Genomic DNA, 14,487 nt, shown 5'->3' on the forward strand with positions numbered 1-14,487 from the left:
CAGCAACCCTGGACTTCAGGAGGGTGGATTTCAGTGAGCTAAGGAGACTAGTCGGGGAGGCACTGAGGTCCCAGAGGGGTGGGGAGTTGGAAGTCCAAGAAGAGTGGTCGTTCCTGAAGGAGATGATCCTCTAAGCCCAAAGGGTGGCAATCCCAACAAGGAGGCAAGAGTGTTCAAAAGCCCCCATGGCTCATCAAAAGCATATGGAAACATCTCCTAACTAAAAAGGAGTTGTACACCGAATGGAAGGGAGGGGCCATCACCAAGGATTACACCTCCGTTGCTCAGGATTGTAGGAGGGCGGTCAGGAAAGCCAAGGCGGAGATGGAGCTGGGAGTAGCAAGCCAGATCAAGGATAATGAGGAATCCTTTTTTAAATACGTAGTGGGTAAAAAGAAGGTTCTGGGTAACGTGGGGCCTCTGTAGGACACACTAGGATATCTGGTGGTCTCACCAGACGACAAAACTAACCTATTTAACAATTTCTTTGCCTCCATTTTTCTGAGCAGGGACCAGGTCATCCCCCTCCACTGGGATCCCCGATGGTCCCAGGGGAGGCGCAGCCAGGGGAGGGTCAGTGAGGACCTAGTCAGGGAACTTCTGGTGGGACTGGACATGTTCAAATCAGCAGATCCTGATGATCTCCACTTCAGAGTGCTGAGGGAATTAGCAGAGGTCATTGCAGGACTGCTGGTACAGCTTTACGAGCACTCTTGGTGCTCTGGCAAGGTGTCAGAGGACTGGAAAAGGGCCAATTTGGTCCCTATTTTCAAAAAAGGGAGGAAAGAGGACCCAGGAAATTATAGGCCCATTAGTCTTACCTCAGTCCTAGGGAAGCTCTCTGTGAAAATTATCCAGGTGCACATCTGCGACGGGGTAAGCAGGGGAGTGTATGCTTGGGGCAACCAACATGGGTTCATTAGAGGCAGGTCCCATCACCCCAACCTGGTGGCCTTCTATGACCAGGTCACAAAATCCTTGGATGCAGGTGTCTCTGTGGACGTAGTCTTTCTGGACTTTAGGAAGGCCTTCCACACTGTCTCTCACCCCATTCTCATTAAAAATTAGGAGATTGTGGTGTCAATGCCTGCAGTCATATGGGTCATCAATTGGCTGGAGGGCCGCACACAGAGAGTGGTGGTGGATGGGTCATTTTCGACCCAGAGGGATGTGGGCAGTAAGGTCCCCCAGGGCTCGGTCCTCAGGCCCGCACTGTTCAACATCTTCATCAGCGACTTAGACAAGGAGGTGAAAAGCACCTTGTTCAAATTCACAGATTACAGTAAGATGTAGGGAGAAGTGGGCATGCTAGAAGGGAGGGACAAGCTGCAACTGGATCTGGACAGGTTACAGGGGTGGGCAGATGAGAACAGGATGGGATTCAACACTGACAAGTGCAAGGTGCTGTACCTGGGGAGGAAGAACTAGCACCATACCTACAGGCTGGGGAACTCCCTTCTATTTAGTGCGGAGGCAGAAAAGGATCTTGGAGTCATTATAGACCTCAAGATGAATGTGGGCCGCCAATGTGGGGACACGGTCAGGAAGGTTAACCGCACCTTGTCATGCATCCACAGATGCATCTCAACCAGGTCCAAGGAGGTGATCTTCGCCCTCTATATGACATTGGTCACACCGCAGTTGGAGTACTGCATCCAGTTCTGGGTGCTGCACTTCAGGAGGGATGTGGACAACATGGAGAGGGTCCAGAGGAGGGCCACCCGCATGATCAGGGGGCAGGAGGGCAGGCTGAGGAGAGACTATGAGACCTGAACCTATTCAGCCTCCACAAGAGAAGGCTGAGAGGGGATCTGGTGGCCAACTATAAACTGGCCAAGGGAGACCAGCAGGCAATGGGAGAGTCCCTGTTCCCCCCGAGCACTACCGGGAGTAACGAGGAATAATGGTCATAAGTTGATGGAGAGTAGATTCAGACTAGACATCAGAAGGCGCTACCTCATTGTCAGGGCGGCTAGGATCTGGAATCAACTCCAAGAGAAGTGGTGCTCGCTCCTAGCCTGGGGGTCTTCAAAAGGAGGCTAGATAATCACTAAGCCGTTTGACCCCAGCATTCTTTCCTGCCCAGGGCAGGGGGTTGGACTTGATGATCTGCTCAGGTCCCTTCTGACCCTACCAACTATGAAACTATGACTTCCGTGTCCTTACTAATCTCACCAAACCGCATCTTGACTTTACAGTGTGCAGGTAGTAGATGAGAGTCCAGCTGACAGGGTTTATGGCTTTACTGGTTCCCCTGGTATGTCACATTCTCAGCTATGACTTCTCCCAGGTAAGGCCTCTGGGTTCCTCTTCCCCAGACTAGTCCCTGCCCTTTGATGCATCTAGCTTAGCCTCTAGAGCCCTAACAGAGCCTCTATTTTGGGCCTGTCAGGCCTCCTCCTGTTTTCCCAACACTTATCCTAGTCAGTTTTCCTGGGTTTCTATTCTTCCTGGTCCAGCCACAGCCTTCTGCCTCCCCTGCTGCTCAGCCCTTCCTTTATACCGCTCTTAAGATGTGGCCTCCACCCTGGTTCCTCTTTAGAGGGCCGTTTCCCCTCTTTCCTATAATGGGGACTGAAAGGGAAGAGACCAGGGGCAACAGTCCTAGATGCTGCCTTTGTATAGCGGGGCATAATATAGCCACAACCGCAGCAAGAGTTGCCATGATCAGCACCACAGCAGCCAATGGTGCCCTGGGCATGGAGTTGCCTTACTACACTCCTCCTGTCCCATTATACAAACCATCATGCTTTCTACTCTGCTTGTAGCTTATATTTTCCCCCTTCCAAATCAAACTGTTTCTCTTGTCCATTCAGACTGTAGACTCTTTAGGGCAGGACAGACATTTACTTATTTCAGCTGGGGCCTCAAGCGGCTTCTGTAATACAATAATGAGCAACATCAGCTGCTATGCTGCATAGGCTGAAGACCAGATCTCAAAAACAAACTTACCCATGGTATGAGTGCCACTTTTGTTAACTAAAACTCAAAAAACAAAAATACCTTCTCAGTTATCATGTTTGTGTGCTTTTCAATATTTCCCACAACATAGAGTAAATGTGAATCAAATCACTTTCACCGTGCAGCAGTGTTTGGGTTGTGGGACAGACCTACGCATCTTTGTTCAAAGAATGGATGTTTCCCAAGGAAGTTAATTTTTTTTTAGAAAGATGGAAACATTTTGGTCCTAATTTCTGAATAAGGCTTTGATCATAGATGGACTTTGTGCTGGGCAGAGTCTTGGGCCATCTTTGATAACAACATTTCTTTCAATTTAACATGTGCCAGGACAATTAGGTTATTTAAAAAAATGGAACATCTGCTCCAACAAATAGGCAGAGCAGTACAAAACGGTACCGTGCATTTATGACATGCAGCTCAAGTGACCTAAGCTATATTTCTACCAATTTACTGTGTGACAACAAACTAAATGCTTAACTTCTGTGCCTCAGCTTCCCCATTAACAGCAAAAAATTAGTCAGAAGATTCTAGATAAATTGCATAAAGTTATTTTGAGAGGGTCAGATGAGCAATGCCAGAAACTGAATTAAAAACCAGGCTTTGGTGCCCAAACTATTTGAATGGACCCCTTTCAACCAACTCTGACAGTTCACAGTGGGCAGAAGAATGGGGTAAGGGTCTAGCGGAAAGAGCTTCTGTAAGGGAACCACCAGCTTGAGACATTGCTTACTTTGCAGAGAGCAGCATTGCCAGGTCTTAAACATGAAATTATCCTGTCAGAAGCTCAATTTGCTGAAAAACTACTGTACACTGAAAAACTATGCAAATAAGTATGCAAATGTGTTTTTATTTACTTTATACTGCTTGCTGTAACTTGCCAGGGAGTGAGTGAGAACTGGGTCAAGTTGAAACATTTGTTTGTTTTGCAGTAAGCAGACATAAGAAAAGGCTGACCACAAACCCTGAAATAATTTCTCAGCCTTTTGAATCAAATCAAGTATGATGGGGGGGGCATCCAAACCCCCAAATCTCTGGGCTTGGACCTACATGTATGGGCTTGGGAGCATTCTAAGTCCCAGTGTAATGGGTCCAGGAAGGAGGATGCACCATATACGGCGTTTAGAATGACTGAGTCCATCCATAAGGCTTTTGGACCGATTGAGCTCAACTGATATGATCTGGAACTGATTTGGGTGCTTTGACTTAAAACATGAAATATATTGAATTAAAAAAACCAGAGCAACATATAGTTACGGCTCCCTGAAAGTGACCTGGGTTTTGCATCTGCTGCGCCAAAGACCTGCCTCAAAAATTGAGCTACGTTTTGAGCACTTCTCCTACTATTATCCTACGAGGGTTGACGTTATCGTACAACTCTGATGGCTCTCGTACACCCGGCCACCCTGGCAGCGCGAAACAGGCAGGGGGACAAGGGAAGGCGGCAAAACGATGACGGGCAGGCGCCAGGAGCCCGAGGTGGTCACCCGCCGCAGACAGGCCCCACCGCCAGGCCTGCCCGGGGCCCGGGCCGGCACTGCCCACCCCGCGCCCGGATTGGCCCCGCAGCGCACACGCGTCACAGGCCCCCATTGTGACGCAGCCCCTTCCCCAGGGGGAGAGCTGGTGCCCCTTCCCAGCCCAGTCAAGAGCGGGGGGCTCCAACCTGGGTCAGCACCCCTCCCTCCCGGAACCACGTGACTCCCCCACCTCTGAGCCACGTGACCACCGGCCCCGCTCCCCGCAGCTGCTCACCCGTCGCACAGCTCCGGCCCCCACGCGGCGATGATGTCACAGAGGCCCCGCCCTTTCCTGCGGCGCGCGCGGCAGGCCGGAACCCGCGGGCGCGGCGCGCGGCGCCGGGGGGACCGTGAGCGGGACGGACTGGCCGGCCGGCGCGGCCAGGGGTAAGCGATCTGGGCTGCAAATAGCACATGTGCAGGGCTGGTTTGGGGCCCTTCCCCCGCCCCACCTCCCAGAAAGCCGATGCAGTGCCTGCTGCACCTGCTTCAGGCAGCCCGAGACAGGTGTCGCATGCAGCACGGGTCCCAGAGCGGAGCAATGCAGTGCAGCCCCGCACCAGCCACGGTGGCACCGGCATCGGCTGCGGGGCAGGGGCTAGTGGGCCCCGCCGCTGCCAGATCTAGGACCTGTGCTGCACGCCGGGGTTGGATCTGACACGCCTGGCTGGGGGAGGGGCAGTCTGTGGACCCGATCCAGCCCGTGAGCCAGTCCTGTGTCATTCATCTGGCGCATGGGGCCAGCTCACTTTGTCACCCCTGCCTTACAGTAAACACTAGCCAGGGATTCATTTCTGTCTGCTTGTCCGGGCAGTGAACCAGATGGGGCTTTTCCATCTCTAATGCTGCAATTCTTGAGCCCCACCTGAATTAGCAGACCCCTTTTCCCCAGTTCATTTTTCCTTTGAAGATGCGTTTTGGGCAGTCGCACCTGAGCTAAATGCAAGCATGTTACTGGGTTAATAGTATATTAGGGTGGAGCTGAAAGATATGGCTCTGTGAAGAGCTACTCTTTATTTGTGGTAGTGCTGGGTACGTGAGTGACTGGCACCTCCTGAATTTGGGGGGGTGCCTGCAGAAGCCACTGAGGGTGGCAGCCCTGTCAGGGGGGCACCAGCCTTACTGATAGCATCAGTGTCAGCCATCGGGGAGGCACATGCTCCCCTGTGCACCCTCTACCAATGGCTGTGTCACCTATGGCTGGGTGTATGTAAATTTAGTTTAAGAGAAGGATCTGGGAGAACTGTTGTTCACCACGGCCCCCCAAGGGGTAAGTAAGTATAATGGCCACAAACTCCGGGAAGGCCAATTTAGACTGGACATAAGAAAAAACTTCTTTACAGTCCGTGTGCCCAGGATCTGGAACTGACTCCCCCCAGAGGTGGTGCAACCACCTACTGTGGACTTATTCAAAAGGTGCCTGGATGCTTATCTTGCTGGAATCATTTGATCCCTACAGACTTCCTGCCTCTGGCAGGGGGGCTGGACTCAGTGATTTCATGAGATCCGTTCCAGCCCCTAATGTCTATGTAATCTATTAAGAGAGGACGCAAACCAAGAAATGAGCCCAGAGACAGACAAACAGCAGGTAGGAGGAAATGAACCAATGGATTCACAATACCCATGCACAGTGCACATACATGTACCTCTGTGTATATATGTGCATGCATGTGTCTGTGCACATATATATGTGTATGTGCACGTGTGTGTGTACATATAGGCCAGGTGAGTTGTTCCCAAGTTACAAGACAGTCTTTAAATTAAAGTTAATGTGCTGGAAGACTTTCATCACTTTTAACCTTTTTACTTTATTTCAGGCAACAGCTTATCTATTAAGTGAGGAAAGGGTGCAGAGAGTAAAGAAAGACTGTAACCAGTTAAACCAGAATTCTCCAAATGCTGACTGGATCTAGCACCCAATCCAGGCAGGGCCTTCCCAAATAAAAGATTTGAGGTGGCTTTCTGTCTACTAACTCTGGCTAACTTGCTTTGCTAATTATCCCAGAGCATTGCCAGGCAAATGTGATTGCTTTCAGTCTCTGTAACTCTGCAACATGCCTGGCAAGTACAGGGGAGGGAAGCTGTGGAGTTGTATAAGGGGTTGGAGGAAGTAGATTCTGGGACTGTAGTGCCAGACCTGGGGTGGGAATAATTGGTGGCCTGTGTATCTCTGCAAAATGCTCTGAGAAAAGCAGGCTATTGGACTGCATGTGGTGCTGGAGCATAAGTGGTCTGTGGGATTGCATTTTGGAGGACTGTGGAGAATCATGCAGTGTTCAGGCTAGTAAATAGATGTTGGACATGGAGGAACAATGGATGTTGAGACTATGGAACCATACTAGGAGAGCATCGATAAAAAGTTTTTGGGTCTTTATGGATGGCCGATTTATTAACTGGCCATATCGGGTGATACCAATCCGATTGCCAATATGCAGCCTGGCAGTTTGGAGAGCAGTGTCCAGCCAGTAAGTCTGTTGAGGGGCATAGGGGAGGCACATTGAGGCCCCTGCGGTGAGGCAGGGAGTGTGGCAGGCACTGCACAGCCAGGGCAGATTTGCAGCTGGTCCGGGGGAGAGGGAAGCAGCTCCTGCCTCTGCATGCACCCCTGGGGCAAGCATGGGGGCCCAGGCCCCCCCGGACCTGTGTGTTGGGTAAGGGTGGGCTGTGCACTTGGGGCCGGGGCTGTGCTAACCTCTTCCTGGCTGGGGCTGGGGCAGGTTGGACGATGGCACTGGGAGGGGTGGCTATGGCAGATTTTGGGGTGGCCAAAGTCCCCCTGTAAATCACCCCAGTGCCGCTGCCACCCACCTCAGCCCAAGCACAGCAGTGGAAGCATTCCCCCCCCACACCCCCCCCTTGGATGAGCCACAGCTCTGTCCTATACTCTACCCCATCCTGGCTGGGTAGCACCTGTCCCAGCCCTACTCCCTCTGTCACCGCGGGGGCCTCAGTCTGCCCCGTACCACCACACCCCTTCCTCCCCACAGATTTACTGACCAGATGCAAGCTTCTGAGCTGCACTCCTGGCCGTATGCATTCTATGGCTGTTCACATGCATGTGGCATTTATCGGCGATGTTATCAGGCACATCAGCCAAAAAAAGCCAATGCCAATTTTCCTTTTATCAGTGCCGATACAATATGGACTAATGCATCAATGCACCTCTAGACAGTTCATATGTAGCATCCTTTGTGTGTAGAGGCAGTGGCTAAGGCTAGAAGATAATGGGGCAGTTGGGGAGAAGGGCACTACTACCTACTGATAAAAAAGATCAACCCCTGGTACAAGGCAGAGCCCCATGGCTTCTGCATTAGGTCATGGTGTGACATTAGCAGGGCAGTGCAAGGAGTAGATCATCTCCCTTCCCTTCCCTTTGTGGTTGCAGTTTTGGACTAGCTCAACTCAGAATGCCCCCTGAGTAAATTGCCACATATCATCCAGGTTGTCAAGAATGAAACCAATAACTGGTAACTCGAACAGATGAACTAATCTCACTCAGGCAGTACATTCATGTCAGGCTTCCCTAAGTGCTGCAGTGTGGTAAAAGTGGTCCTGACTATGTTGGGCACAGGCCTGCTGTGCTCTTTACCCAAGTTCCTCTTCAGAAGTTGAGCAGATGGAAAACCTTTCAAGGAAACTGATGTCTGTTGAACATGTGTATTTTCTTGCAGGCGTTTACTAGCTTTGATAAAAGTGTTGTTAGGAAAGTTTCTGTAGGCCCAGAAGGGAATTTGCAGGCAAACCAGAGGGACCTGCCATGCGTAGCAGATAGTACGGAGGGATATGGGAGACTGAGATTCCAGGTTTCTGGTATGAATCAGGCAGAAAATGGAATCTGACATCTTCTCTGTCACCTAACTGTTTGCTATTCTGGGATCTCTGTGTTCTCTCACAGCAAACTCTGATAAGTCTTGATTTTTGTCATAGTGCAGAATTGGACAGTTTTTGAAAACTGAAGAGGTCTGTGGAATGTGAAGACTGATTCTAGGTGAGCCCATTCCATAGTTTGTCTCCATGCTGTTTATTCCAGGGGAACCTTCCCAAGGTGGGCAGTATGTAATGGTTTCAGTCCTCCTTCCTGGCAATCTTTCTTTGCATGAAAAGAACAATACAGAAAAGTTAAATGAATTATCCGCATCTTTATCACAAAGGAAGCTGAGGAGATAATTGATCCCAGCTTACATTCTTAGTCTGAGGGTCTGGTTAGCACTAAGATATCAGAAAATAAAAATCCTATAAATAAAGAAAAACGGATTGGACCAAATATCAGAAATCCATTTATCCAAACTAGGAAGGAATTTAGGGTGCTGAGCTACTAACAAAAAAGTACAACCTGACTATTCATGCAAGTACCAGTGATACTGCCAGGGGTGACCCTGAAAAGATCATGGGTGACTACAGGACTCTGGGTGCAAGGGTGAAGGGGACAAGGGAACATGTGGTGCTTTCCTCAATCTGTCGAGTCAGGGGGGAGAGGCTGGACAGAAGTGGACGCATCCTGCAGATCAATGCATGACTGCAGGTGGTGTCGCCAGCGGGGATTTGGCTTCTTTGACCATGGAATGTTGGTCCAAGAAAAAGGATTGGTTGGAACAGATGGGATCAACCTTATGAAGAGAGAGAAGTTAAGCAAGCAAATTAAGGAAGTACGGATTGGATGAATGGACTGTAAGGTGGATAGAAAACTGTCTGGAGCATTGGGCTCAGAGGGTAGTAGTCAATGGCTTGAGGTCTAGTTGGCAGCCAGTATCAAGTGGAATGCCCCAGGGGTCGGTCCTGGGGCTGGTTTTGTTTAATATCTTCGTTAATGATCTGGAGGATGGGATGGAGTGCACCCTCAGCAAGATTCTGGATGACACCAACCTGTGGGGAGTAGTAGCTATGGTTTAGGATAGGGCTAGGATTCAGAGTGTTTTAGACAAATTGGGGGATTGGGCCAAAAGAAATCTCCTGAGTTTCAATGAGGACATGTGCAGAGTCCTGGACTTAAGTCTGAAGAATCCCATGCACTAGTACAGACTGGCTGGCTAAGCAGCAGCTCTGCAGAAAAGGATCTGGGGGTTACAGTGAACAATAAGCTGAATATGAGTCAGCAGTGAGCCCTCATTGCCAAGAAGGATAATGGCATACCAGGCTGCATTATTGGCAGCATTGCCAGCAGATTGAGGAAAGTGATTTTTCCCTTCTGTTCTTCATTGGTGAGGCCACATCTGGAGTATTGTGTCCAGTTTGGGGCCACTACTACAGAAAGGATGTGGATAAGTTGAGAGTCCAGTGGAGAGCAACCAAAATAGTTAGGGGCCTGGGGCACATGACTTATGAAGAGAGGCTGAGGGAACTGGTGTTATTTAGTTTGGAGAAGAGAAGACAGATTTAATAGCAGCCTTTAACTATCTGAAGAGCGATTCCAAAGAGGATGGGGCTAAACTGTTCTCAGTGATGGCAGATGGCAGAACAAGGAGCAATGGTCTCAGGTTGCAGCAAGGGAAGTTTAGGTTGGATATTAGGAAAAACTTCCTCACTAGGAGGGTGTTGAAGCACTGGAACAAAATTACCTTGAGAAGTGGTGGAGTCTCCATCCTTAGAGGTCTTTAAAGGCCTGCGTGAACAGAACTTTGGCTGGGATGATCTAGTTGGGGGTGGTCCTGCTTTACGCAGCGGTTTGGACTTCCTGACATTCTGAGGTCCCTTTAAAACCCTAGCTTTCTATTAGTCCATGTTTAAAATGGTTTATTCTGGGGAAATACAGAAGAGAAACAGATGTAACTTTCATTTGAGAAGCCATCATGATTATCCTAGAAATTTTACACCATTGAATTGCACTGTAATGTTAGGAAAATAGACTGAATGCATTTAAAAATAGAATATAAAACAAAAACTATTATCGATTCTGTTGAAGAAAATCTGTTACAGTTCTTTGAACAAAATAATAGCTGCGGAGGCAAGCAGGTGTAACATTTCAAATGTTTCAAAATGTAACACGGTTTGAAACATTTCAAAAAGAATATTTCAGCCATGGACAGCAAGGCCCCTTGCTCTCCTCCCCCTATGAGAAGGCTTCAAAATCACTGCTGTGGCATGCAGCAACAGCACTGTCCAACCAGGGGGTGTACTAGGGCATTATTTCTAGGGCTGTGCAAAACAGCAGCGTTCTGCTTCGACATCCGTTTCTATGGAAAAGTGTTTCGTTTCGAGTTTCCTTTCGATTCAAAAACACTGTTCCGTTCCAATTCATCGAAACAGTTTCACTATTTCGATACTGTTTTGACATTTTGATCAGGCTGGGGAAAGGAACTCAAGTAGGCTGAGTTCCCTTCCCCAACCTGATCATAGTGCTGCAGAGGGGAACTCAGCTGAGCTATTTCGAAATGCGAAACATTTCAACTGCCCTCGTTTTGTTTCGAGGCTGTTTTGAAGCCCTTCATTTCATTTTGATTTCACTGTTTCGAGCTCGATATGAGTTGAAACAGTGTTAAAACGAAACAGCCAGAGAAATTTCGCACAGCCCTAATTATTTTCCATACTTTTGATACCTGGGGCACATTTATTTCTGGTTTAAAACTGACACCACATTACACATACCTGCTTTGCCCGCCCCCCCCCCCAAAAAAAACCCCCCCAACATGTAACATTCTGTTCCCTTGCCAAAGGAAATCATGCCAGTTCCGAGATGCACTGTTAAAAATGACACCAAATACATCTTTTGTTAAGCAACTTAGTCTCTATGCCAGTGATTTTCAACCATTTTACTCCCAAGACACCCCTCCATAGGTTTTCTGAATTCCACAGCACCCCAATTGAAAATCACTGAGAGAGATCTAATTCAGAAAACACATGCAGGGGTGGAAGAGCCGTGATTCTAAAAACATTGAGGACCACTGATCTAGCTGGTGCCACTTATGGGCAGTTGGGGGCAGGACATCACTCTGCTGTGCCCTACTTTTTCCACTATTTCCCTGTTCTGATCCCTGGTCTGTAACTTTAGGACAAGGGCAGGCCCACTGCTGAGGCTGCTCTTACAGGGTGTCTCATGCCAGTGGCCACCCCTACAGCCCCTCCTGCTGGTCTCAGGAACATGGGAGGAGTGGAGGGGATGATCAGCCCATCTGACTTCTCTCAGAGCATTTTGCTAGGAGTGTGTGTGGGTGGATGAGGGAGGGAGGGTAGTGGGCAGTATAGGGGCTGCCTGGGAATGGGAAGGCAGGGAAAGGCAGCAGCAGCTGTGGTAGTTCCAAGAGGAGCAGCCATAGGCCTACTGGAGTAACTAGGGTAGGCGCAGGGTGCTGAATTGGGGAGGAGAGTGTTTACTTCCTCACACATGGGGATCTCACAACACATTTGTTGCTCTCCCACCCTTTGGAAATCATTGCATCAAGGGGATTCTTGATGCTGTGGCTCCTTTCCCCCTGTTTTCCTCCTCCTATTGCTCTCTAGTGAGAGCGGCAAAGCAGAGTGGACAGTCAGTGAGCACTCCCTGCACCCTGGCCACTGCAGGTGCCAGGAGCCCACGGGATGCCAGCAGTGGCCAGTTTTGGAGGAAGTTGTGGCACTCAGAGTGTTGGGATCCACAGAGCTTGGGGTGCAGAGAGCCTGTGGCAGGGTTGGGCAAACGGAGAGCACAGCATTGTGGGATGGTTATTTGATCCCAACAGTCTTCCCAGCCCAGAGCAGGGGAGCTGGACCCAGTGATCTTACAAGGTCCCCTCCAGCCCTAAACTTCTGTGAATCTGTGAATAATCACATAACATGAAATACTCCATAATGAAACAGTACAAAATAGCACCAGTTCTCTCTAGGTACATTTCTGTCATCCTTTGGTCATTTCAAGAGCATGTTATTGGGTGCATCTATCTGTATATGGAACCGTAATATCTCAAAGGAGTTTCAAAACTGTTTGAGATTTTTCAGATGTTATGTCTATCCACAGCCTAAGTAGATCTAGTTAAAAGATCATTTAGTTAAAGTATTAAAACTTTTTGATTGTTTGCCTGAATAAATAGTTCAAAGTTTAACTAACTAAATCCCTTAGGGAAAGGTGTTTAGGAATTCATATGATGAAAGGCAACGTGCTGTTGTGGATCTGAACCTAAGAAATTAGAAACAGAATGAGAATTAAAGGTCTTTTAACTTTTTGCTTGGATTAAAAAAAAACAGTGGGAAAGGTTATATTTTGTTCCAGGACTGATGTTTAATATGTTAGCGATCTAGAAAAGGGAGTTACCAGTGAAAAAGCTAAATTTGCTGATGACACAATTATTAGGTTAGTTGAGCCCAGAAGCAGTTGTGAGGGGTAAGAGAAATAGAATAAACAGAGGTGAATTTGAAGTGCGGTGAAAGGCAAGAGGTAGTATTGGCAAATCTGGTGCAATGCATGTTAGAAAGAACATTTTGAATCAGTAATTAATGTTGCTAGGTTGTAATTAACAGCTACAGAAAACAACATGGGTAGTTGTCGTGGAGAGCTGAATGGAAAATCTCTTGATAAGAAATGGCAGTAAAATGTAAACAGTGTTAGGTTTTATAAAAATGGAATTGATAGCATTATAGCACTGCAGTATAATATAGATCAGTGGCATGGCTGTCTCAGAATACCATGCTGAGTACGGGTACTATGTGCTATGGCTCTGGGCTGTGAGCAGCACAGAATCCTGAACCTGCCTGCAGCTGTAGCATTTCCCCCCAGCCCCTGCACTCAGAGCCCCAATCGGGAAGCTGTTGGTCACGTTTCGGCAGCTGTGGACGCAGCTGGAAGCTGTCAGGTCCAGACTTGGGGGTGGTGGCATGCTACAGCTATGGGCTTCTGCCGCTACACTGGTGGCAGCCCCAGCCCAGAGAGAGACAGAGAGCACCTGGCACGTGGGAAGCAGCCCTAGCTGCCCATCACTGTGTGGCTGTTGGAGCCACTGCCTACACAGAGGCCAGATCCATTCACTTGGTGGGCGCCCACCTGTGGGCCAGATCCAGTTAGTTGGTGAGCCAGATCCAGCCTTTGGGCTTTATTTTGCCTAACCCTGCCTATTACCTGGCCTGAGGTGCCCTTCTGGGGGAAGATATGAGTGTTGACCTGCTTATCATTGGCAAGACTGAGACCATCCGTGAGCAGAAGTTTTGATAGCTTATGCACCTACGTGGTTAGACAGTGCACTGATAAAGATTTTCTTGGCCAGTACCAATAGCTGTTTATTAACCAACATGGCAACCAACATGGGTTCATTAGAGGCAGGTCCTGTCAGACCAACCTGGTGGCTTTCTATGACCAGGTCACAAAATCCTTAGACGCAGATGTAGTAGTGGACATAGTTTTTCCGGTCTTTAGGAAGGCCTTCGACACTGTCTGTCACCCCATTCTCATTAAAAAACTAGGGTACTGTGGCATCAGCACCTACACAGTCAAATAAGTCACTACCTGGCTGGAGGGCCGCACCCAAGGAGTGGTGGTGGATGGGTCTTATTCAGCCTGGAAGGATGTGGGCAGTGGGGTTCTGCAGGGCTTGGTCCTCAGGCCCGCAGTGTTAAACATCTTCATCAGCGACTTGGACGAGGGAGTAAAAAGCACCCTGTTCAAATTTGCCAACAACACTAAGATGTGGGGGAAAGTGGGCTTGCTAGAAGGGAGGAATAGGCTGCGATCGGACCTAGGCAGGTTAGAGGGGTGGGCGGACGAGAACAGGATGGGATTCAACACTGACAAGTGCAAGGTGCTGCACCTGGGGAGGAAGAACCAGCAGCATACCTACACGCTGGGGAACTCCCTTCTCATCAGTGCAGAGGCAGAAAAGGATCTTGGAGTCATTATTGATGCCAAAATGAACATGGGCCGACAGTGTGGGGACGCGATTAGGAAGGCTAACTATACCTTGTCGTGCATCCACAGATACATTTCAAGCAGGTCCAAGGAGGTGATCCTCCCCCTTTATGTGACACTGGTCAGGCCACAGTTGGAGTACTGCATCCAGTTCTGGGCACCGCACTTCAAGAGGGATGTGGACAACATGGAGAGGGTCCAGAG

General features: G+C 49.0%; 2 protein-coding genes across 4 annotated transcripts in view; one reads left to right on the plus strand and one right to left on the minus strand.

The window, feature by feature from the left end:
• GSTCD (glutathione S-transferase C-terminal domain containing) overlaps positions 1 to 4,745 on the minus strand; it is a 150,310-nt gene extending 145,565 nt beyond the window's left edge. For all 3 annotated transcript variants that reach the window (XM_019534148.1, XM_019534147.1, XM_019534149.1), the window contains exon 1: positions 4,714 to 4,745. The gene's annotated coding sequence lies outside the window, so the exon portion shown is untranslated. The remainder of the gene's footprint in view (positions 1 to 4,713) is intronic.
• Positions 4,746 to 4,796: 51 nt separating this feature from the next.
• INTS12 (integrator complex subunit 12) overlaps positions 4,797 to 14,487 on the plus strand; it is a 26,391-nt gene continuing 16,700 nt past the window's right edge. The window contains exon 1 of the mRNA XM_019534151.1: positions 4,797 to 4,865. The gene's annotated coding sequence lies outside the window, so the exon portion shown is untranslated. The remainder of the gene's footprint in view (positions 4,866 to 14,487) is intronic.

Source organism: Crocodylus porosus, unplaced genomic scaffold (assembly GCF_001723895.1).
Source record: "Crocodylus porosus isolate Cpor-Errol unplaced genomic scaffold, CroPor_comp1, whole genome shotgun sequence".
Classification (NCBI taxonomy): Eukaryota; Metazoa; Chordata; order Crocodylia; family Crocodylidae; genus Crocodylus; species Crocodylus porosus.